The following is a 23,541-nucleotide window of genomic DNA, read 5'->3' as shown; positions in this document are numbered from 1 at the left end:
CCCTCCATGGAGAATTAACTTAGTCCCAGAAGACCAGCATGAGCCTCTCTTAAGAACTCAGTCACCCTCTTAAAAGTCCCCATCTCCCATCACCACCAACATGAATTCTGGATGAACAAACACCATCTAAACCATAGTAGACCAGGAATACCAAATTTTCCACACACAGTGCAAATTATATTTTAAAAAGAAAGATAGAAAAAAGTGTTTCTCTTACCTAATAAGAACATATTATAGTTGAAAAACATCCATGAGCCACATACTAGGTACCTACCGCCAAGAAGCAGGGTTCTGTCCAGTGGGAGGTCAACTTGATGTTTAGTCTGTCCAACTTGAAGCTGTGCATACTGGTCTTTGGGTCAAAGAGTGTTTTGTGGACTAGAGGAATGTCCAGTTGGAAAGGAAATCTCATCAGCCAGGGTGCATTAAGGGAAAAATCAAACAAGTTCTTTGAAAAAAATAAAGAAATGAGATGAATATACACATAGTATACACACAACTATGTGTGCGGGATGCCTTCCTCTCTTACTGTTTTTCTCTACAACCCCAGCCCCAGAATCAGGAATAATGTTCCCACCATTCAGTTTTACAATGTGAACGTGATCAATGAAATATAGACCACTGTGGACGTGTCTTTTGGAGTAAACATGTAGTATCTCAGCACTGTGAAATGCAACCTACACAGATGGGGTGTATCTCAAATGGACAGAACCTAGTTGGGGAAATAAAAAGTCATTTAAGGAATTTTTAATATGCTTAAACATTTCATTTCTGCAGATGGGTGTGTGTCATTTTAAAAATGACCACTTTCCCTTATAATTCTCTTTCAGTCAAGGTTTAAGTCTGTGTGCTCTTAACTCAAAAGGCAAATCTACCCAAAGGCCAGGTACACACTGTAGGATCTCTGAAATCCATTCCTTTTGTGATATGATCGCCCCAAACAAAACTCTGGCACAGAACTCTGGAATGAAAGTCCCCTTAGGAACAGCCCCATGTAAGTACTAACACAACTTGAAAATATGCTTCACTCACTTAAACTTTCAAAGTCAGCCATTTTACCCACATTTTCTGAATGCTGCATAAAGAACGTTTGCTTTAAGTTCTTTTTATGTTAGAAGTATCTCACTAGGATATAAATCAGATGATTTCATGTAAATAGCATTTGCTTTACAGTAGTTCCCCACATCTGCAGTTTTGCTTTCCATAGTTTCAGTTACTTGTGGTTAACTGTAGTCTGAAGATATTCAATAGAAAAATCCAGAAATAAACAATTCATAATTTTAAAATTGTGGTCATTCTGTGTAGCAGGATGAAATTCCTTTCTGTCCTGTCCTGGTCATGAATCATCCTTTTGCTTAGTGCTATTCACCCATTTGTCACTTAGCTGTCTCAGTTATCAGATTTCTGTCAAGATATAATAGTGCTTATTTTATTTAAGAGTGGCCCCAAACTCTAAGTAGTGATGCTGACAATTCACATATGTGAAAGAGAAGCCATAAGGTGCTTCCTTTAAGTGGAAAGGTGAAAGTAGGAGAGCATGTTTTGAAAGACAGAGAGAAGCTACATTCACATAAGTCACATAAAGTTCATCACAGCATATCATTACAGTTGTTCTATGATTAGTGATGGTTAACCTCTTACTGTGCCTCATTTGTAAATTACGCATTATAAGTATGTATGTATGTATAGGAAAATCACAGTTTATAGGTTTTGTATTATCTGTGGTTTCAGGCATCTACTGGGAGTCCTGGAACATATGCCACACAGGTTGAGGAGACAATTATGTAAGAAAACACTGCGCTGTGTATGAGATAGTTAATAGTAAGGAAGCAGGTAGAAGAAGACATTTCCTTTCCTTGGCTGTTGTATATTGAAAAGTTTCCTGATTGGATCTGAAAGCCCAGAAAGAACCTCAATGTATTTTATAGCATTTTAAGCACAAATCTATGCTCCCAGTAAAACTTCCTGAATGTCAGCCTAGGCTGTCATTGTCAAGCTCTGGCCACCAAGAGTCCTCTTCCTGGACCATTCTGGAGGCCTAGAGGAGAACCGTATGAGGGAGCTATATGAGGGTGGTGGGAGGCTACTATAAGGCAGAGACAAAAAGAGCTTGGTCACCCTAGATCTGTCATCGGGAAGATGGAAGTTTGGAATTCACTCTCTAATATTCCTGCTATCCCTAACCTGATTTCAGAATCACAAGCTTGAATGCTTCTGGTAAGATCCTTTGAGTATTTTCTGTGTGCTCCAGAAGTGTCCACAAGCCAGCCCAGGACAGAGCAGTATTGGGCACTGGTATCAGCTGCTCCTCGGGGTAGGGTGTATGTTACCCCCTACAGGGAAGAATATGCCTGCCAGGACTAAATAACAAGGATGGCAGACGCTAACAAGTTGTGACAGCTGAAATGAAAAGATGGTTTCTGTAGCCTCTGCCCCTTTGGCTATGGACTCACTTAAAAATTAATCAGTCATGCATTGGTTTCACTTGCCTTACAAGATACCCCACTTCTAGTGATATATACAATGCTGTGGTTTGGATATTAAATGTCCCCAAAAGGCGCAGGTGTTCAAGGATTGGTCCCCAACCTGAGAAGTTATGGGGAAGTGGTACAACCTTTAATCGGTGGAGTCTAGTGAGAGGAAGTTAGCTCATAGGGGCATGAACCCTGACATTTTCTCTCCTTTTGCTTTCCACCTGATATGAGTTGAATAGGTTTGCTCTACTGTGAGCTCCCTACCATGATGTTCTACCTTGCCAGAAGTACCAAAAAAACAGAGCCAAATGGCCATGGACTGAAAGCTCTGAAACTAAGAGCCAAAATAAACATTCCTTCTTTGAGTTTCTTATTGCAGATATTTTGTCACAGTAACACAAAGCTGACTAACACACACAATAAGCACTTAACATTCAAACTAGCTCACACACACATACACACACACAGAGGTTATGAATGTTTACTCGTAATTTGCAAACAGGGCAAGGATCAATCTCACTCTGGTTTAAAACTGACTTAAATTGAAAGGTAAAGTGTTTGATGTGCCCACTGCAGAGGAGCTAATACAGTAACCTTAAAACAACAGAGGTCAATATGGGAAGGTGACTGGGAAGTAAAGAAGAGGTCTGGTAGAGATGAATCAATTTCGGTTGTAATACACTTGTGCATGGAAGCAATGCTAGGAATCTCTCTGTATAGCTATCCTTATTTCAACTAGCAAAAACGCTATGTTTTTCTTATTATTGCTTATGTCTTCTCTTCAACAAATTTGGAGAAAAGGGCAGAACAGGTTCTGCCGGAAAGCGAGGGGAGTGGAGGACAGAGCAAGGGGAGTGGAGGAGAGAGGGAGGGGGCAAGGGGGAGTGGGGAGAAATGGCCTCAACAATCTATGCACATATGAATAAATGAATAAAAAAAACTAAATTAGTTGTCACTTAAAGGTAGGTTCTTGTCAGCCATAGGAGGCTCGGGCATCAGTACTCAGGAGCTGTGCCAGGGTGACTGTCTGTACCATGTCTTTTGAGTCCAGAGCCTGAGCTCCTAGTAATCCTGGAAGGCTGTACCTGGCAAAGGAATTAATGAGGAGTTCCACACAGAAAGTCATTCTCTGATGTGCATCCTGCAGGAGGAAAATGTGAGCTAAAAGGAATTATTAAAAAGGAGTTGTCTCCAACAAGAAGGTCAAGCAGAAAGAAAGAGCTCGTCAAACTACCTTCCATATTGGAGATATTTCCACAGGAACCTCTGTGAGTATTCCATCAAGCTTATCTGCCAAGTACATCTCTACAGAAAAGATGGGCCAGCTTTGGATCTGATGGGCAAAAATACTAGCCACTGTCATATAATTTCTTGTGTTGCCATGTTCAAAAAAGTCAAGTTTCTACAAACTTTGCACAAGGGAAAGAATGCATTGACTACAGGCATAAATATCCTGGATCTATCTAGCAGTTACACTTTTTCAAGACAAACCTTAAAAATGGGTGCTATGATTTGGATGTGGTTTATCGCCCACATTTTGATTCCCAAAAATAATGTTGTTAAGAGATGGTAGGACCTTTATGAAATAATTTAGGTCATAGAGACTTCACCTTCATAAATGAATTAATATCTGTCTTGAGAGACTATATTAGGTATTGAGGGAGTGAACTGAGTCTCTTGGGACTGGATTAGATAGATACTACAAGCATGAGTTTCTAAAAAGCAAAGTCACCCTGATGTTTATCTCACTTTCATGTGCCTATTTACCACCCTTGCATGTGTTCTTGCTATTGTGATGCCATCTGCCATGAGGTCCCAAGCAGAAGCCAAACCAATGTTGGCACCATGCTCTTGAACCCCCAGACTTGAGAGTTACATAAGCCTCCTTTCCTTATAAAGTATTCAGTCTTGCATATTTTACTACAACAACACAGAAGGCACTAAGGCAGCAGGATTATACATTAGCCTCTTGTTTGGTTGACTAAAGTTAGTATTAACTAACTTGCAGAAAATTATTTTCTAAAGATGTTCACAACACTGTCTCTTTTCCTGTTTGCTCTTCTATAATATGACCTTGTTATTCCTCTCACTGAGAGGAGGGGTCTGTGACAGCTTGATTCAAGGTGGGCTCATGACTGCTAAAATCAATAGAAGACAGCAGAGGGAATGTGACCATCAAGGACAGGTTATATATAATAGGCGTTCAACCCTTGTTTGCTAGAACACTTGGACTTGGAGTTTAGATTTGATGTAAGGATGACTCTGAGATGGTCATGCTGTGAGGAGGCCAAGTCACATGGAGAGGCCATATGTGGTTGCTCCATGTGGCAGTCCCAGACTCTGAGTCATCTGAACCCAGGGCCCATATTGGCTGTGGATGATTCTAGCTCCTGTTTTTCAAGACTTCCAAACCAATTCCCCAAGCAATATGGGGCAAAGATAAGCCATCTCCATAGTACCTACCTGAAGTCAGGGAGCCTTATGAATAGATTAACTCCTAAATTTTTCAATCTCTCAATTTTTCAAACATATTCTAAAACCTGATGATACTAGTGCATGCATCTTTAAAGATAACCTCTAACCTGACTCAGCTAGCATCAGGCAATCTCCCCTTCCCTAAAATTCCGACAGTCCAACTTGTTCTGATTGCTCATTTGACAACCAGTACTCTCACTACATGAACCTGACATGGTGTCCTCATCCTCAGGGACATATTCTCTGCTCCAGCCACTTGGGGCCGCTCATCTCACCAGCTACTTGTTTATTTAACCATTTCCTTCCTTCCTTCCTTCCTTCCTTCCTTCTTCCCTCCCTCCCTTTCCTTTCCTTGAGGGGCATTTTTACAGCTTCCAAGTATTTATGACTGGTTTTAAATAATAATGGATAAATCCTCACATATAAATCTGTATCATATATTTAATCATTTCTTTAGGAAAGATTCTTTTCCTTTCTTTTTGATTGAGTTGCATTCATCATGCACAGTGTGACATTTCAATACATACTTAGTGTGCACTGATCAAATCCAAACTCCCTTTATCCACACCCTTCCCACCTCTAGTAATCACTATTTTTCATTTCAGAGGGAAAAATCTAAAATATAATTGTGGAACATTTGATTATTAATTTCAAGGATCCTGATAGACACTGCCAAGTTGTTTATCGGAAACAAATTACTCGTAAAGTTGAATATAGCTTTAAACTGCATTGGTCACTTTTATTATTTTTTTTTTGTGACCAATCTGTCCCAGCTCTTTGGCCATTCAGGGTATGAGTTTTTCTTACAAACTGGGAGATGTTCTTTAGAGATGCCCTTGGATCTGACTTCGATGTGATATACAAAGACTGAGACTATACCACACAGTACTGTGCTGGTGCAGCTGCCCTGAACAGGCAGGTGCTGCTGGCTGAGAGCCCACACTGCACAGAGGACCAGCAGGGTTGGTGCTAGCTCAAAGGGTCATCAGTCCTAAGGAAGGTCACTAGGTTGTGGTGATACAGCAGTCTGTGGGGGTTAGAGATTGGAGCACATATTGGTGAACTGATACCTGAAGGGACATAGCAGGACCATCATAGCCAGCCCTGCAAAGCCCAAAGCAGGCAAAAGACTGGATCTACTCCCAGAATACATAAGAGGTCAATGTGCTTGGACCTAAGGCACAAAGTGAGGTCAAAAGTCAGAGTCAAGTGAAAGTACACAGAGCCCTGTGGTCTTTAGGAAATACTGAATTTCACAGGAAGGACACTGGGAAACCTTGAAGGGTGGTGAGCAGAGAGGGCGTGCCCTGGGGATGCTGGATGATGTGGGGAGTGGGTCAGAATGGCTGCCAGTTCAGGTCGGATGTAAGGCTATGTCAACAGTCTTTGTCAGAAGCTCTGGGGCTGGGGAAAGGGAGTCATGGATAGACAATGGAAAGAAGGCAATTTTGGAAATAAGTTCTCATAACTTCATGACTGATTGGCTGTGGAGAGAGAGAAAGGTATAAAATATGACTCCAAAATCTATGAACGATCTCACAGTTGAAGAAGTCCTTTCTGGGAAGGGGATGTAAGGAAGAGAGGGTTGGCTGACAAGCAAAAGGACAGCCCTCTTTAGGACATCACAACCACAACTGGTAGACTGTCCTGAGGCTCACAGGAAAGCTCTGGGTTGGAGGGGTAACTCAGGGATCTGTGCAGAACTGACATTTAAGGCCATGGGATGTGAGAGCAGCCAGCAAGAGTTGAGTTAAAAGAAAATGGTACTTGGGGCTGAGCTTTCAGGACTCCCAACATTTAAAGGTCAGGTGGAAAAGGAAATATCAGAACCAGAAAGACAGATGGAAGAGGAGTAACATGGAGCTGTGAAGAAACCAAAGCCACGGCATTCTGGAAACCAAGGGAAAAGAATGCCTGAGAGGACTAGGAAGCAAAGGGCAGAATTCTTTAGCTCCTGGGAACCACAGGAAACAGAAACACAAAGCTCTACCCCAATAGCTGCTAGAGTAGTGTGGAGGGGATGATGACTCCATCACCTACCCTAGGGGCTGGGGTGGCAATGACTTGCAAGAATCCAAAAGCAGAAGTTCCATAAAATCAAAGTTTTCTGAGTATCAACATGACGCCTCAAGTGGAAAATTCCACACCTGACCTCAGTGATGGATCACAGTCAAAAACAGCTGTACTAAAAATATTATATAGATGACCTTCTCACTGTGTATATAAGGTGTAGATGAAGCACAAATGAGTTTCATGTTTACACTTGGGTCTTATCACCAAGAAATCTTATGTATATGCAAAATCTGGTACATTTCTGGTTTCAAGCATTTGGATTACTGAACTCAGGGCCTCACACTTGCTAAGCAGGTGCTCACCACTTAAGCCATACTCCCAGTCCCCCCTGTTTTTGCTTTTATTTTTTGGATAGCATTCTGCATTTTTGCCTGAGGCCAGTCCTGGACTTCTGTCCTTCTACTTATGCCTCCCTTGTAGCTGAGATGATAGGTACACACCACACCCAGCTTGTTGGTTGAGATGGAGTCTCACAAACTTTTTGCCCCAGCTGATCTCAAACTGAGATCCTCCCCATCTCCACTTCCCAAGTGGCTGGGATTACAGACTTGTGTCACCACATCTGACCCAGCCATATGGGGGTCTCTTGAGACAGCACTTCCTATAACTGTCTGCTTTGCACCCTGAAGTAGTGGCATTTTCACCTGAAAGGATGATCATCTGGCAAACTATGGCAATCCAGATTTGGGTATTTGGCAAGCATTGTCTTGACAATGAATGAAATAAGCATATCACTTCATAAAAATGCTACCAGCATTTTATTGCAATGATAAAATGTGAGCTCTCCAATGAAACTTACATGCACCACTTTGGGCCTGAGTGCTCCCAGTACTCAACTTTTCCAATGAGACCCATGATGATACCGATGACGTGATTTTTCTGATAGTGCATAAAAAAATGTGATGATACTTGGGAGATCTATACAACTTGGCAAACCAATGTTTTTCCAATGATTGGTGTACCATCCTACTGGTCATGTACAAGAAAGTGCATGACAGTGACATAATCACAGACTGTGATATGAGAGAGAAAGTTCACTGATATTTCAGATTCCATAGGCAACTAAACTTCAAACTGCCTCTTGCTGAATTCAAATACAGTGTCAAAGAATATCCAATAATTGTCTGAAAAGGCAATTTGAAGTCCTCCTCCCTTTACCAGCTACAGACCTGTGTGGGGCCAGGCTTGCATCTCCTTCAGCTGAAATAATACATTCTGACTGATGTTTGTGGAATGCAGAACCAGATGCAAGAATCTAGCTCTCTACCATTAAAATAGATGTTGAAGAGATTTTTAAGACTGTAATATAATGCTACATAATTTTAATTTTGAACTGTTTTAATAAAAGTTTATGTTTCCATAGAATAGGTTTATCATTATAATTTTTAAATTAATTGATAAGCTCCTCTCTGAAGCATGGGTGCACAGACACTATGCACGCATGAAGCAGTTAAGACCTGCAAATATGAATTTACACCTTTTCTTGGCTGATTCTCTTAGAATTCTTAATATGTTTCTGGTGCACTTTAAAATTTTCTGTAAATGCTAACTTGTAGATATTTTCATTTGAAATTACTCTCATTCTTTCCTATTTAGAAACTGCTTCTCTCACCCCCAAGCTTGTAGTATCTTTCCTTTGTTTTATCCACACGCCTCTTCTTAATAAAAGAGGAACAGAAAAAGAGGTGTGTGTCATTTCTAGACCGATCTCTGGGACATCCCAGACTCTTCCATGGTATTTTTCTGTTCCTGTAGTGAAAAGGAAATATGGATCATCCAGGCCATCTTGGAAGCCGTCAGTAGAGATGCTGGCTCCTGGCAATGACCCCAGGAGCTTGGCACCCTGCATTATCCTGTCCCCTCACCCCCCACACACACCTGAGGTATCTACACCAGAATGTCACTACAGCCAATGCAGGAGGCATGTCTGTTGCACCTGCTTGGGATACAGTGTAAGTCTCCCCTATTTAAGCTCTGTATTAGCCATGTGACTTTGAATAAATTACACAATTGTATATGACTCAGTTTCCTAACCTATAAAATGGGAAGAATTTCACCTTCCTGATAAGCATGGTCACAGGATTAAATGACAGACATAAAGTCCACAAAACAGGGCTCAGCATATAAGCACCGATGAACAGAATATGGCGATGTCTAGATATGGTTCAATCCTTAGTAGAAATCATGGAGCTCATACTGGCCTAAGACCTTAGGAAGAGACTTAACATGGGAAATCCTCCAGCAATGGCCAGCTATGGTTTGAATATGTCTCCTAAAATTAACCACCACCCCACGCAACAACGTGGTGAAGTGGAGCCTAGAGAGAAGTAATTAGGTTGTGAGAGTGGAGTAATGAATCAATGCTGCTATTATGGAAGTAAGTTCACTGTCATGGCAGGAGTGAGTATGGTATAAAAGGGTAAGTCTTCTCTCTCACTCTCTTTTGCTGTTTCACCTTTGTCACAGAATGACACAGCAAGAAGGTCCTCAGTGATGACTTGACAGTGGACTTCCCAGCCTCCAGCAGTGTGAGCCAATAAGTTTCTAGTCATTATAAATTACCTAATCTCAGGTATTTTGTTATAGTGACATAAAATGGACTATGACATGACCCAAGCCCATTAGCCAAAATCAACATCAAAGAATTTGTAATATGCTTTATGTAACATTAAAAGCCTACTGTTACATAATTATCTGATAATTGACCATTTTACTGAATGCTACCATAATTCTAAGTCATTTGGCAATGCAGACCAAGAACAGTATTCAAGAGTTAATTTTCAAATAATTGGTTGAATGAAGGGGTTCTCTTGGATTTGCTAGGTAAATTGTCATATTGATTGCAAAGAATAATATTTTTGTTCCTATCTTTCTAATATTTATACTTTTTTTCTTCCTTGTAAGAATGCATTAAACTAGTCTTTCAGATAGTAACAAATACACATGAGAATCTGTGCTAACATGCCTTATGATGATATCAGCATGCCAAAGCACTCTGTGGGCTACAAACCACAGGCACCCACATAGGTCAGATTTAGCCAATAAGAAAAGGACAGAAGCTCCAAGGGCCAGAGTAGATCTAGGATTCACAAATGGACAGCACCAAGGTCTACAACGTTATGAGGTGTTCACACAGTCCTCTCTTGATTCTCATTTCTTTTCTTGTTTTCCATTCAAATGGCTCTGATTGGCAAAGACAACAACCTAGTTTCCTTCTTTTAATTTGTGTGTATTAATTGTACAAAGGGGTTCCACAATGGTATTTCACATATGCATATGTTGTATTAGATCAGATTAACCCCCTTTATTGCTCTCTCTTTTCCCTGTACCCCATCACCTATTTTTCAACAGGTTTCAGTGGGTTTCTTTATACTATCTTCAGGGGAGAGAAGGAGAGAGAATGATGAGGTATAAACAATAACTAACTAGTTTCTGTGTTACAGATTAAGCCACTCAAAGAGAGAGGACTCTTTTGAGAAACTATTTTCACATTCCCAGAAAAGAATGCATTTCCCTTCAGGTACCCCTTCTTTGGTCCAATCACTCTCAGTCATAGGTGGGAACCATGTTGGACTGCGTGGGTGAGGGTAAGGCAATCACCAGTCAACTATGGCAACAGCAAAGGGTGGAGGGACCAGGGCAATATTTTTACAATCACCATACAAAGGAAGGAAAGGGCAGCTCTAGAACAGAGGTGTCAAGAAAGTAAAAGAGACTCCAAAGTTATCTATAGGGTACCAAATGTTAATAGTTTGCAGAATTCTGTATTTTATGCAGCTTACTCATAACACCTCAATTGCTCCATCCTTCATGGTAAGGGTTTATTTTTATGTCCATTTTATACACACATAGACTGAGGCCTAACAACATGTAGGGACTTTTCTAAGGCTATAGATCTTCAAACACCAGGACTCAAACTCCAGATTTTATTCTCTTATCAGTAAACAGTAATTATCATAATCTTACACCCAGTTAAGTCTGGGTATCAGAAAAGTCTTGGAAAAGTTGTAAATGAAGTGTAAATGCTTGATACTTTCAGGGGGGTGGGCCCTATTAAACACTATGTGATGGACATAAGAATGTCTGCCAGCATTCACTCACTGTAAGCGCCATGAAACATCTCTTTCAAACTGGTGCCTTCCTCAGGGAGGACTGAAACCAGGAGGAACTACTGAGACAGAGACACATCCTGCCTCATGTTCAATCCAATGGGAATCTTTCTTCCCTTGCTGTTTCCTAAGAGAAACTTCTGGACATCCGGAAGTAATTCCCAGCAAACGTTATTCCATAAATGTTTCAAATTCAAAATGTTAATTTTAGAAATGAAAGAATGAAGCTAGGTAATTTTAACATTAAGTCCCCGGAATGAAAAGGGCCACATATTTGTCTTCTTCCGATTATGTTTCCTAAAACCCAAGACTCGTCCTGTGTCATTGAGACCAACATTACATCACTCTAGGAGATGGACTTCTTCTCAGCTTTAATTCTGTCCTCAGCAGGGTGGCACATCCAAAAGAAACCAGTCTGTCTCTAAAAGAAAAATTTCAGTGGATGTTTTCAGTGACATCGTCTGAGAATGGGGAGTTACATCACCTGACACCAGGAGTCTGCATTGCTTCCTTGGTGCTAGTCTGGCTCCCCAAAGTCCCAAACTGTGCCAGCAGCTCACCAACTTCAGGACACTCTTTAGGTTCCTGTCCTCTCTCCCATTCTCCCCCGCCATTCCAGACTTCTCTTCTGCAGTGATAGCTCTATCCCCTTTCTAGCATAGTAGTCTCCAGTATCCACAGCAGGTTCTTTTCAAGATCCCCAATTCCAAGATGCCTGAAACTGCAAATAGTACAGAACCCTACATATACTATGTTGTATCCTATGCACACATACCTATGATAAGTTTAACTTATAAATTAGGGACAGGAAGAGGTTAATAATAAGCAATAATAAAAAAATAGGGCAATAAAATTTACGTGAATGTTCTCTCTCTCCCTCCCTCCCTCCCTCCCTCCCTCTCCCCCTCCCTCTTCCCCCTTCACCCCCACATATGGAATTTTCCATTTAATATTTTCAGACTAGAACTCAGACTAGAAAGCAAAACTGAGTTAAGATCATACTGTATAAGTTATCTGAGCTTTTTATTTTCTTCCACCTCTCGGATCCATCTGTCACCCTGATCCGCACAATTGACCATAGTGCAGGGCAGTGTCAGTAGGTAGCTCATGGGAAAAGGGGGCAGAATATACTGATCCTGATTGTCCAGGCCCCTGTCATAATGATCCTAGCAACAACAGATGAGTGATGTTCCTTAAAAAGGTAGCATGAGAACTAAGAAAAACAGGGCTGCATTTCTGTCCAGCAACCTGCCAGCCAGCCAGGTTCCTTCACTATCACTTCCATGCAGTTAGAGTTATAGGGTATCAGAACTGAGAAACTTTATGACCAAGGCCCATCAAGTCCCAGGATTCTCAACAGCTGAGAGAAAGGGTAAGGATATGATTTAAACTCCACAAAGCTAAATCCAGCCACAGACTCCAAGACTAACACGTGGAGGCATAGCCACTGTAGCCCTATGAAGTTGGCATTGATGGGAGTGTATCATACTCCCCAGATGTGTGAAAAAAACAGTGACCAGAGACCTCTAATGCCATGGTCCCCACACATGGCTGGTGTCAGAATTCCTGGAAGGCCCAGGAAACCAGGGCACAGGAACTACCCTCAATGATTCTGATCCTGCAGGGCTCTGGAGAGCCCCAAGAATGTGCATTTCTAGAAAGATCCAAGGTAACACAGAAGCTTCAGGGTCCAGAGACCACACGTTGACAGCCTGTTCCCTGATGTATCACAAAGTCTTTATTTATAGACAAGAGCACCCAAAGGAGAGGCTATGACTAGAGCTCAGTTCTCTTCACTCAAAGAGAGAGGAGTTATATAGGAAAGAAAAAAAGGAACAAAAGAAGAAAGATAAAAAGAAGTGGGGGGGGGGAGAAGGCAGAAGACTTAATAGGAATTATACAGATGACGTTAACAAAAAACAACAAGTGAACAAGAAAGTCCAGGTCCTGGAAGTCTAAGGTGTTTGGGGAAGGCACAAATTTGAGCCGGGATGGGGAATTTCTGGATTTGAGACTGTCCTGTGACAGTTATGGCACTGGATGGTGAGCTGCCTTCCAGCCAATGGAACAGCTGCAACTCAGACAACATAACTGATTCTTGTGCCCTGCAGACTCTCTGAGCCCACTAACCTCAGTCCACTAATAGTGGAGTCAGTGGCTACAGATGCTGTGTCACAGTAGGTCCCAGAGTTGGCAGGAAGAGAGCACCACCCCCAACTCATAGAACTTGGATGAGAATTTCACAACTGAGTTTACTACCAAAGTAATAAACCCAGAGTACTCATGGTAGAAATTATGGAATGGGTGCTAGAACTGTTGAGTTCTAGTTCTGACCTTTCTACTACTTCTCATCTTAAGTGAGTCATTTGGTTCCTGGCAAGGTGAATTGTGTTAAATCTAAGAAGTGGGTTGATGATTTCTCTGGGGTTTTTCACATTTTGTATTCTATATTCTACCTTGTTTTTTTTTTGTTTGCTTGCAACCCTCTTTTTGAGTAGGTGATCAAATAAATGCCCACATCTCTGCTTTTAGTTAATACAATAGGAAAAGCTCAAGTGAACAGATACTTGTGACACAGGCATATGACAAATAAGAAAGGTACCAAATGTCCCAGACCCATGCCAGTATCTAAAAGGCCTTGTGTTAACTATCTGACATGGGTTTTTATAATCAGCCAGGAAGTGTAATTTATGCTAATTAGTCTTCAAGAGTAGTGTGTCCAGCTGGCCCCTCCCTCCTTTGGAAACATTGCCTTCCCTTGGCTTTCCTGACACCCTGCCCTCTCCTTCTCTTCCTTCCTCACCAGGTGCTCCCCCACTGCTGGTGACAAATGTCATGAGATGCAGAGAGCAGCCTGGGCTGTTTCTTGTCTACCTTTGGACTCCTGTTAATGCACTTATCAGTCAAGGCTCTAAATAGCATCAGGATGAGGCACATGGGATGGGGTGTGTGGTCTCAGTACTGCCCGTATTTCTGACATCTCAATGAAACCCTGGATCTCAACATCCATTTTCCGTCCTGACACTCACACTCATGTGTCTCATTTCCAACCAAATATCCCCAACCAGAACTCCTGATTTACTACCCCACATCCTTTGTAATCAGCTCCTCTTCCCTTCTGCACCAGCATCTATGCAGCTTCTCAAGCCAAAGGTCTAAGACTTTCTTCTCTTCCCTTGGCTTCCACTTGCAAGCCACAGAGAAACCCAGCCAATGCACCTGACCTCTCCACCTCTCATCATCTCCCTGCCAACACCTTACCTACTTTGAGGTATCTTTTTCCTGGGTAACTGAAAGTGCTTCCTGATTGACACCTATACCCACTCTCTCCAATTACCATCCGATCTGGGGTGGAGGGAGTCCAAACGCAGAACCCAGATTCCATCTCCTGCAATGTAAAACTTCACAATGACCTCCCACCACATTTGGGCCCAAACCTCAACTCTACCACCAGGTTCACAAGATCTCCACCCATTGGGGCACTGACTCCCTCTCTCTGGCATCCTAGACCTTCCCCACTCCACTCCATGACCTTCCCTCCCCCCAATCCCACGCAAGCTGGCTTGTTGGTCCTAGGCCAAACCACACAACATCACTGCAGTTTGTGCTACCCATTCTGTCCAGCTCTCTACCCTTAGTCATGTCTACCTTGAATGTCTTCTCTGAGACTTTTGTTTCCTCCTTGGTCTGAATCAGCTCAATTTCCATCACTCCAGCCTATTTTAATTCTGTGCACAGAGCTTATCATCATCAGATGATGTTCTTCACTCTGCATGTATGTGTCCTATGTTCCCCCACAAGCTTCTAGCTTAGTCCTAATCTATATGCTCACTTCTGCAGCCTCAGTGCCTGGAACAGTGACTGACCACCAGCTCTGTCAACAGTAATTGGCACAACAGTGATGGACATGACAGGGAGTCTTAAGGGAACTTCTCTGTGCCACCCCTAGGCCACTGTCTTGGAGGCCAGGGAATAAACATAGCGGCAGATTGTTCTGCAGGTATGGGTAATATGCACAAAATCATGCAGAGTCATTATCCTCACTTCCATTCCCAGAAAACACTACATGTCTCACATGGAACCAAGTGACTGATGGCACGTGGACATTAAAAGTGACCACCGGAACCAACTTGCTATACCCCACCATTACATGAGAGCGCTCAGAAGACAGTGTTTCCTAGCTCTCCCTATACCACTTTGAAAGTGGTAGGAATGTCCTTTTGGATGACAGAGTCAGACCAGGTTTCTCACCCCTGCTGCATCAGCACCAGTGATCTTTGGGCTCTTCAGTTCTCTTCCTCTGGACTGATTCTGGCCTGGATAGCTGTTTCCAGCTCAGGTTACCTAAACTGGGCTAAAGGAGGCACAGGAAGAGCTGGGCTTTGATGGGGGCTAGGGGCAGAGGTAGGGAGGAACCTATACCATGACCAGGAACGCCATGCCCTCTCCCTTCACCCTCCATGGCTTTCCATGGGGCGAGAGGGGTACTTCCTGCCCGGACCTGGTATCCCAATGACCTCTGCTCCACAGTCTTCCATTTTCCCTCTATGGTCCATTGTTGCCTTCTTCCTAGAAAATATCTCAGCTACTTCAAGAGTACAGACTTTAAGGCCAAAATAATGAATCTGATCACATTGAAATGAAGAATTTATGATCAATTAAGAGTATTTTGGATAGCATCAACAGGTAGATGTCAGACTGGAAGAAAATTACCAAGGAACAACATGCCACAGCTCTCATGTACCAAACTGTTCTCCTCTCATTCTCTCATTCTTAAATGGGAAGGGAAGGGAGGTATCATAATTCCTTCTGCATTTGTGACCAGAGCTAGGGTTAGAAAGAGATGTCCCATGTTCCTGGGATTAATAAAAGTTCATTTCATTGTTCTCCAGTGCACACTTCTCTGATTAAAAAGTGTGGAACGACTTTGCTTTTGCTTTTTAGCCTAGGAATTTTCCCCAAATGCTTGATCATATAGTTTGCCCTAGAGCCAGGTATTTTTCCACTTGGGATCCTTTTGGTTCTTATGATAGGGAAGAGTTCCTTACATATTGTTTCTTGATACCATAGATAGTTTCTTCTATTCTATCATCCGACTTGATATACTCCAAGGTTTTTATCTTTATATAGCAGTTTTCCCCTATACGTAGAAAGTTTTTAATATAGAAACTTTCCCTATTGATTTGTGGTTCCATCTTAATGTATATTAATCTCTTGTCATACAAAAGTCAGTCTTAGAACTCTCTGTACTATGCTGCAGGCTTGTTTGTACTTGCTTCAAGACCACAATTTTAATGACTGTATATTTGTGGCGTATTTTAATACCTGGTAAAGTAAGTTCTTTATATCAACAGTTATTTCTCTAAAGACACGATTTAATAACTATTGCACCAAGCAGAAAGCAATGTGATAATCTCAATGATATATTCAAATACTCAAACATAAAGCAGTCATTTGTTACTTTTGTTAATATCAATAATCCTTGGTATAATATGGAGGTAAACTGGTAAAGGGATGTTTGATTCATTCAAGAAACTGAAGACACTAGAAGACTGAAAGATTCCTCCCCATATTCATGACCCAGCAGAATTCATATTGTGGAAATGGATATACTACCAAAAGTAATCTACAGATTCAAAGCAATATCCATGAATATCATCCTTCACAGAAATAGAAAAACCAATCCCAAAATTCATAGAAAAGACCCCAAATAGCTAAAGCAATTCTGAGCAAATAGAACAATGCTGAAAGTATCACAATACCTGAATTTTAATTATACTACAGAGTCATAGTAATAAAAACAGCATGGCAGTGGCACAAAAACAGGTATGTAGACCAATGGAATAAAATACAGGACCCAGAAATAAACCCACACAGCTATAGTCAGCCTGTTCTCAATAAAGGAGCTAAAAACACACATTGGAGAAAAGACAGCAAATGATGCCAGGAAAACTGGTTATGTACATGTCAGAGACTGAAACTAGATTCCTATACAAAAACCACTCAAAATGGATCAAATACTTTAATATAACACCTGAAACTTTGAAACCACTATAAGAAAACAGGGAAAATGTTTGAAGATGCAGACATAAACAGCAACTTTCTTAATAGGTCTCCAATTGCTTAGGAAATCAGAGCAAGAAATGGTATTGCATCAAATTAAAAAGGATCTGTACTTCAAAAGAAACAACTACCAGATTGAAGAGACAACCTACAGATTGGGAGAAAATCTTTGTCAGATATCAAAGGCTTGATATCTAGAATACATAAGAGCTCAAAAAATTAAACATGAAAAGAACAAATAATCCAATTAACAAATCACAGATCTCAAAAGAAGTACAAATGGCAAATAAATAAATGTTCAACATCTTTAGCCGTAGAGAGAATGCAAATCAAAGTGGTATTGAGAATCCTTTTAACCCCAGTCAAATGGCTATCATGAAGAAAACAACAATGCTAGTGAGGACTGGGGTGCTGGGGAGGACCCTCAGACACTGTTGGTGGGAATGTAAATTTCCACAGTCCAGCCACTACAGAAATCAGTATGGAGGCTCCTCAAAAAACTAAATGTAGAGCTACCATATGATCCAGACATACCACTCCTAGGCATTTATCCAAAGGAATGCAAGTCAGCATACAATAGAGGCACCTACACACCCATGTTTATAGCAGAACTATTCACAATAGCCAAGCTACGGAATCAGTCTAGATGCCCATTAACCAATGAATGGATAAAGAAAATTGGGTGTATATATACAAAGGAGTAGTAGTCAGCTGTAACAAAGAATGAAATTATATTATGTTCAGGAAACTAGATGGAGCTAGAGATCATATTGAGCAAGATAAGCCAGACTCAGAAAATCAAACACTGAATATTTTCTCTCATATGTGGTATCTAGAACTAAAAAAAAAAAATCAAACAAAACACAAATAAGGACATGAATGTAAAAGGGGGACTCTTGGTGAAGGGGACCAGTGGGAGGTGGGGAGGACAAAAGGCTAATGTGGATATATGAATATGATTGAAGTACATTATATAAATATATGAAAACAGAATATTGAAGTACATTAAAATTATGAAAAGAGTGCAAGAGACATAAGAAAGTAATAAAAGGGGTGAATATGATCAAAATACATCACATACATGTATGGAAATATTACAATAAACCCTATTGTACAAATGAAAACAAAAGCAACAACAACAAAGACACAAATATATATTAGATGCCTACTATTTGCTAGCTAACACAGTTCTAGAGGCTGGAGATAAAGCAGTGAACAAAAAAGAAAAAGGATCCTGCCTTCACAGATCTTAACTTGAGTGACAGGGATCAGGGGATCATTTCAACCATCTCTCCTCCCAGCCCAGGGCTGGGGAACACTTAATCTAACAGGGTATGGAGTGACTGAATGTTTTAGAAGAGAGTCAATCTTAACCTGCAAATGAATAAAATGTTATTGCTTCTCCCGGGGTTTATGAGCAACCCAGATACATGAATTAATTTAGTCAAGATTTAATTTTGTAAAATAATTGCATTTAGTTTAAAGTGAAATAACAGGTCATTTCCTTTTTACTCCAGTTTAACCAATCGTCTGACTGTGAATTAAGATCTATAGAAATGAAGATAAAATTATTGCTGCTATGAATCATCTAAATAATAAAGTCTAGTAATGGTCATTATCATGTTTAACATTGAAAATGAAATTATTCTTTGAAACTGTGTGTTGAGACTACATGAAATAAAGACAAATTCTGATCTGTCTGCTCCTTCTAATCCTAGGATGACGGGCTAATATAGTAGCAACTCAGTTCATCTGAGGCCCCTTAAGGGAAAAGCAGACTTTCTGTTTGAAGTTCTCTACAGCTGGTTAATCACACAGAGACTGAGGTTTACTCCACTAGACCCTCGTCTTAGGAAGGCTGAGTGGTTATGAGTCCCTGCTGGTCACCTGTTCAGTTTGCTCAGAAACAGTCTCAGAAAACCAGGTTTAGTCATCCTCTCAGGTCACAGCCACTGCAGATATCAAAAAGATGGTCTAGGCGGTTGGGTCTGCCATTGTTCCAAGAGATTTGGGACAGTATGGCCTGGCTAATCTCTTCAGTATTTCTCAGTGGTGAGAACAGTGGTTAGTGTTTCTAGGAATGTTCCACCATGTAGCAAACACCTCCCTCTGGAGAATAGACTTGGGAGTGTGAAATTCCATGCAGCTGCACACACAGGCCATATCCCCCTTGCCAAGAAGGTCCTAGAATACCAGTTTGGTTCTCTTTACAAAGGGTACCAGGAACACAACACCTAGCAGAGCAGACTTCCACTGCACAACTGGGTGGTATGTTTGAGTCTCTCTGGGCCTCACTTTGCTTTTTTGTAAAGCAAGGAGCGTGATCCAGGGCACATTATCCAGGGCACAGAGAGCAACAAATGTAGTCACTCATGCCACAATCCCTTCCTTGAACATAGTTTCAAGATTTTTCTCAGAGAATTTTCTCAGAACCTGGCCACTGGGTAAAGACCTGACTGTGTCTCCTTTTGGAATTCCCATGATAAGGCTGTGAGGATGCAGCAACATCATAATTTCATGGAAGAATCAGCTGAGACTTGGTGGAGCTGAACCACATGCAACAAGTTCAGAGCAGGAGCCACTAATACATTTACTGAACCTAAGATTATAGTATGCAAGGCTCTCCAGAGAGCCAAAAGTAGTAGTATTAGTAGTGTGTCTGCCTGTCTGTCTATCTATCACCTTCCTACCTATCTACCTATCAACCAAGATAAGTTATTTTAAGAAAATGGCACACGTAATTGTAGGGCAAACCAGCAGAGTGGGGCCTCAACAAGAGCTGATATTGCAGCTTGAGTCTGAAGACACTGCTTTCTGCCCTGGGGGTAATCTTACTTTTTTTTTTCTCTTAGGGCCTTCAACCGATTGGACTGATTGGCTGATGGAGGGAGATGGACTTCACTCAAAATCTACAGATTTAAATGTTAATCACATCTGAAAAAATACCTTTACAACAATAGTCAGATGTGTCTGACCAAATATCTGGGCATTATAGCCAGTCAAGTTGACACATGGAATTAACTATCACATCCCCAAACACTGAAAACAAAAATAACCATCACAATGGCCATCATCTTTGACATACCATTAATGCAGCAGAGAATTAAGGGTAAAAGCAAGCTGCCATGACAACTAGGAGGCAACACTTTTCTACCAAACTGCCAACCCTCTAGGCATGTTAGATGAGTGTTGGTATTTTTTTCCCTAGGGTGGCTTAAGTGAGCTTCTTTGTGTAACAATTACAAAATGAGCACAAATCCTTGTAGGGAACTTCCTTCCTTTTAGGCTCCATAAAGTCACTGGTTTTGACTGGAAAATGTAGACTTGGGGATGCTTCTCTATGATCAGTGTTTTCTCCATTACTAGCAAGACTTAGGACCAGTGCTGTGTCTGCATCTCTCTGCATACTCAGTGGTTTCACTCTTGAATGCAAGGTCAAGTGTAAGCCTTCTGAAGATGTTTTCACCCACAATCAAACAACCCATGCTTATGTTTAGCCATGATGGCCAGTAATGATTACCTGCTGGACTTTGGCAGTGGTATAACTCACCATAATTTGAGGAACGATAAAAGGTGAGAGAACAGGCATCACAGAATCAATGAATTATGTAATTGATTATCACTATTACTATAGTTCATTCCATAAACACAGACTTCTCTAAAGTGACCCACTATAGCATTAAAGACCAGGCTCCTAGTTCCCCAACCCATCCCTTTGTTTGTGGTTTGCTTCAGCCAATCTGAGCCTGCTTCAGTTTCCCAGACACAGGGCCCCTTCCCACAGTCACAACCTCACTGGACATCTTCTTCAAGGGAAATATGGAGCTCTAAGGAAGATAATACAAGTCTGTAAGCCATGAATGTTTTCAAGGGTTCCTTTGTGTGACTCACATGCATGAGTTCATCCAGTAAGCATGAAACTACCTTCAAAAAAGCAGTATTATCATTTATATGTACCTAACTTATGACCTTCTATTATATATTACTGCAAACTGTTAAGTGCTAGTGACATTTCATTGTTTAAGTGCTAGTGACACTTCATTGTTTAAGTGCTAGTGTCATTTCCCATGTAAGGAGTCTGTCCACATAGCCCAAGTCTCCTAAGGTAGCAAATTTCCAACACTAACTGCTTCTTTGCTTCTTTTCTTCTTTAAAGGGGCCTATTTTGGACAACCACAACCCATAAGGTCAAGATTTTTCTTTTTTTTTGAGAAAGGGTATGTTTTTCAGGCTTGACTCAAACTGATAATCCCAATGATTCAACCTTCTGAATGCTGGGACTATAAGTGTGTGCCACCATTCTTAAAGTCATAAATTCTTAAAGGCAGAATCAATTTATGGATGTATCTAATGGCCCTTGGACTGTGACACCTTTATTCTCACAGGACTCATTTAAGCTAGTCTCTGAAAGTAAAAGACCCTGTTCTTCACTCTTCAACCAATAAAAGTTTTCATCTCCCATTCTTCAGCATCAGAAATCATTCCATGAGTTGGACAGCTCAAATCATACCCGTTTCCTTACAGTGAGTTCCTGAGCCTGGTGGGAAAAATGGCTAGGCAGGAGCACTGGCCCTGTGTTGGCATAGCTGGATGAAGAGCCTCATTATTTGGACACCTAGGCTACTAGTGCCCTATCCTCTGTGGAATGATCAGTCCATGTGCGTTTTGATTCCCCTTGGTGCTGTGATACTTCTTCCCAGTACATTCCCTGTGAGATGCTATGATACTTTGCTAGAGATGCCACACAAAACAACCAGACTGGGAGGCCTAAACAACAGGTGTTTACTTCTCATACTTTTGCAGGCTGGAAGTCCAAGATCAAGGTGTTGGTAGCGTAAGTTTCTCCTAGGGACTCTATCCTTGGTTTGCAGACAGACTGTATCTTTACAGACCACTTCTTTGTGCATGCATCCCTGGAGTTTCTCTCTTTTCTTCTAAGACACCAGTCATAAAGGATTAGGGTCCATCCATATGGTCTCATTTTAACATTATGACAGTTGTCCCTTTGTATCTGACGGGGACTGATCCAAGACTCCAAGTGGGTATCAAAATCCACAGATGCTCAAGTTCCTTATATAAATGGTGTACTATTTGCATAAAACATACACATATCCTCATGAATATTTAAGCCATTTCTAAGATAACTTCTAATACTGAATACAATGTAAATGACATGGAAATTATTGCTAAACTTACTATACTGTTTAGGGAATAACGACAATAAAAAAAGTATGTATATGTTTGGTACAGATGCAAGTTGTTGGTTTCTTACTTGTTTGTGTTTTGTGGTACTGGGGATTGAACTCAGCCTTATGTTTGCTAATCAAGCACTCTACCATTTGAGCCACGCATCTTTTTGCTGTTAGTTTATTTTTCAGATAGGAACTTGTACTTTTGCCTGGTCTGGCCTCTAACCATGATTTTCCTACCTGTACCTCCCAAGTAGTTGGGATTGTAGGCATGAACCACCATGCCCAGACCAGATACAGGTTTTAACCTGTGGTTGGGTGAATCTACAGATATGAAACTTGTGGATATGGAGCTCTGACTCTTCCACTTTAAAGGCCCTGTCATCAACTATAGTCACATGCTATGGTACTGGGGATTGAGACACAATTCAATCCATAACAAATGTGATCGTCCCATAAATTCTGAGATGGAGGTAACCCCATTTTTTAGACAAGGTAAAGATTGTGACCATAAGCTGTCAGCTGTCCTGCCCATAGTTCATTCTCTCATTCAACAAGTGCTCATGGAATGCTACCCAATGCCCACTGTATGCTTGTTGTACAGGTACCCAGAGTGTGGCATGGTCAACTCAGAGCAGATTCCCATCTTCATGGATTGGGGACACAGAGGCAAAACAGAAGACAGTATAGCTCAATGATAGAACATGTGCTTAGTTGAAATCATCATAAGAAGGGGACTAAGGTAGAAAGGGAAAAAATAGAGTAGATGAACCAATTATGGATATAATACATATATACATGAAAATGTTACAAGGAAAACATACAAAAAATATCTTTTTTTTTCTTTTACAGTATCAGAAAACAGGCAGGTGGGACAGGTCCTGTCTGGGAGGGGGGGTTGGTAGCAGTGGGAGGGGGGATGAGGTGGGGAAAGGGCACAGGAGGATGAATATGGTGCAAATATTGTGCACACATTTGTAAATGGAAAAATGAGACTTATTGAAACTATTCCATAAATGGGGGGAAGGGAGAATTAAGGAGAATGATGGAGGGGGTGAATTCAAGTATGATAAATTTGATGTATTGTATGAACTTTTTGTAAATGCCACAATGTACCCCTAGTACAACAATTAAAAACAAAAAGAAAAAGAGGCACCA

General features: G+C 41.1%; 1 protein-coding gene across 4 annotated transcripts in view; it reads right to left on the bottom strand.

The window, feature by feature from the left end:
• Positions 1-23,541, bottom strand: part of Otud7a (OTU deubiquitinase 7A) — a 339,117-nt gene that overhangs the window by 249,046 nt on the left and 66,530 nt on the right. The window contains exon 1 of one of the 4 annotated variants that reach the window (XM_074061819.1): positions 275-3,271. The exons of the other annotated variants lie outside the window; for them this stretch is intronic. The gene's annotated coding sequence lies outside the window, so the exon portion shown is untranslated. Of the gene's footprint in view, positions 1-274; positions 3,272-23,541 lie in introns of those variants that run through there. 4 annotated transcript variants of the gene reach the window in all.

This window comes from Castor canadensis, chromosome 19 (assembly GCF_047511655.1).
Source record: "Castor canadensis chromosome 19, mCasCan1.hap1v2, whole genome shotgun sequence".
NCBI classification, from domain to species: Eukaryota; Metazoa; Chordata; class Mammalia; order Rodentia; family Castoridae; genus Castor; species Castor canadensis.
Note: the sequence above shows the minus strand (reverse complement) of the source record. Positions and strands in the feature narration are given on the sequence as shown.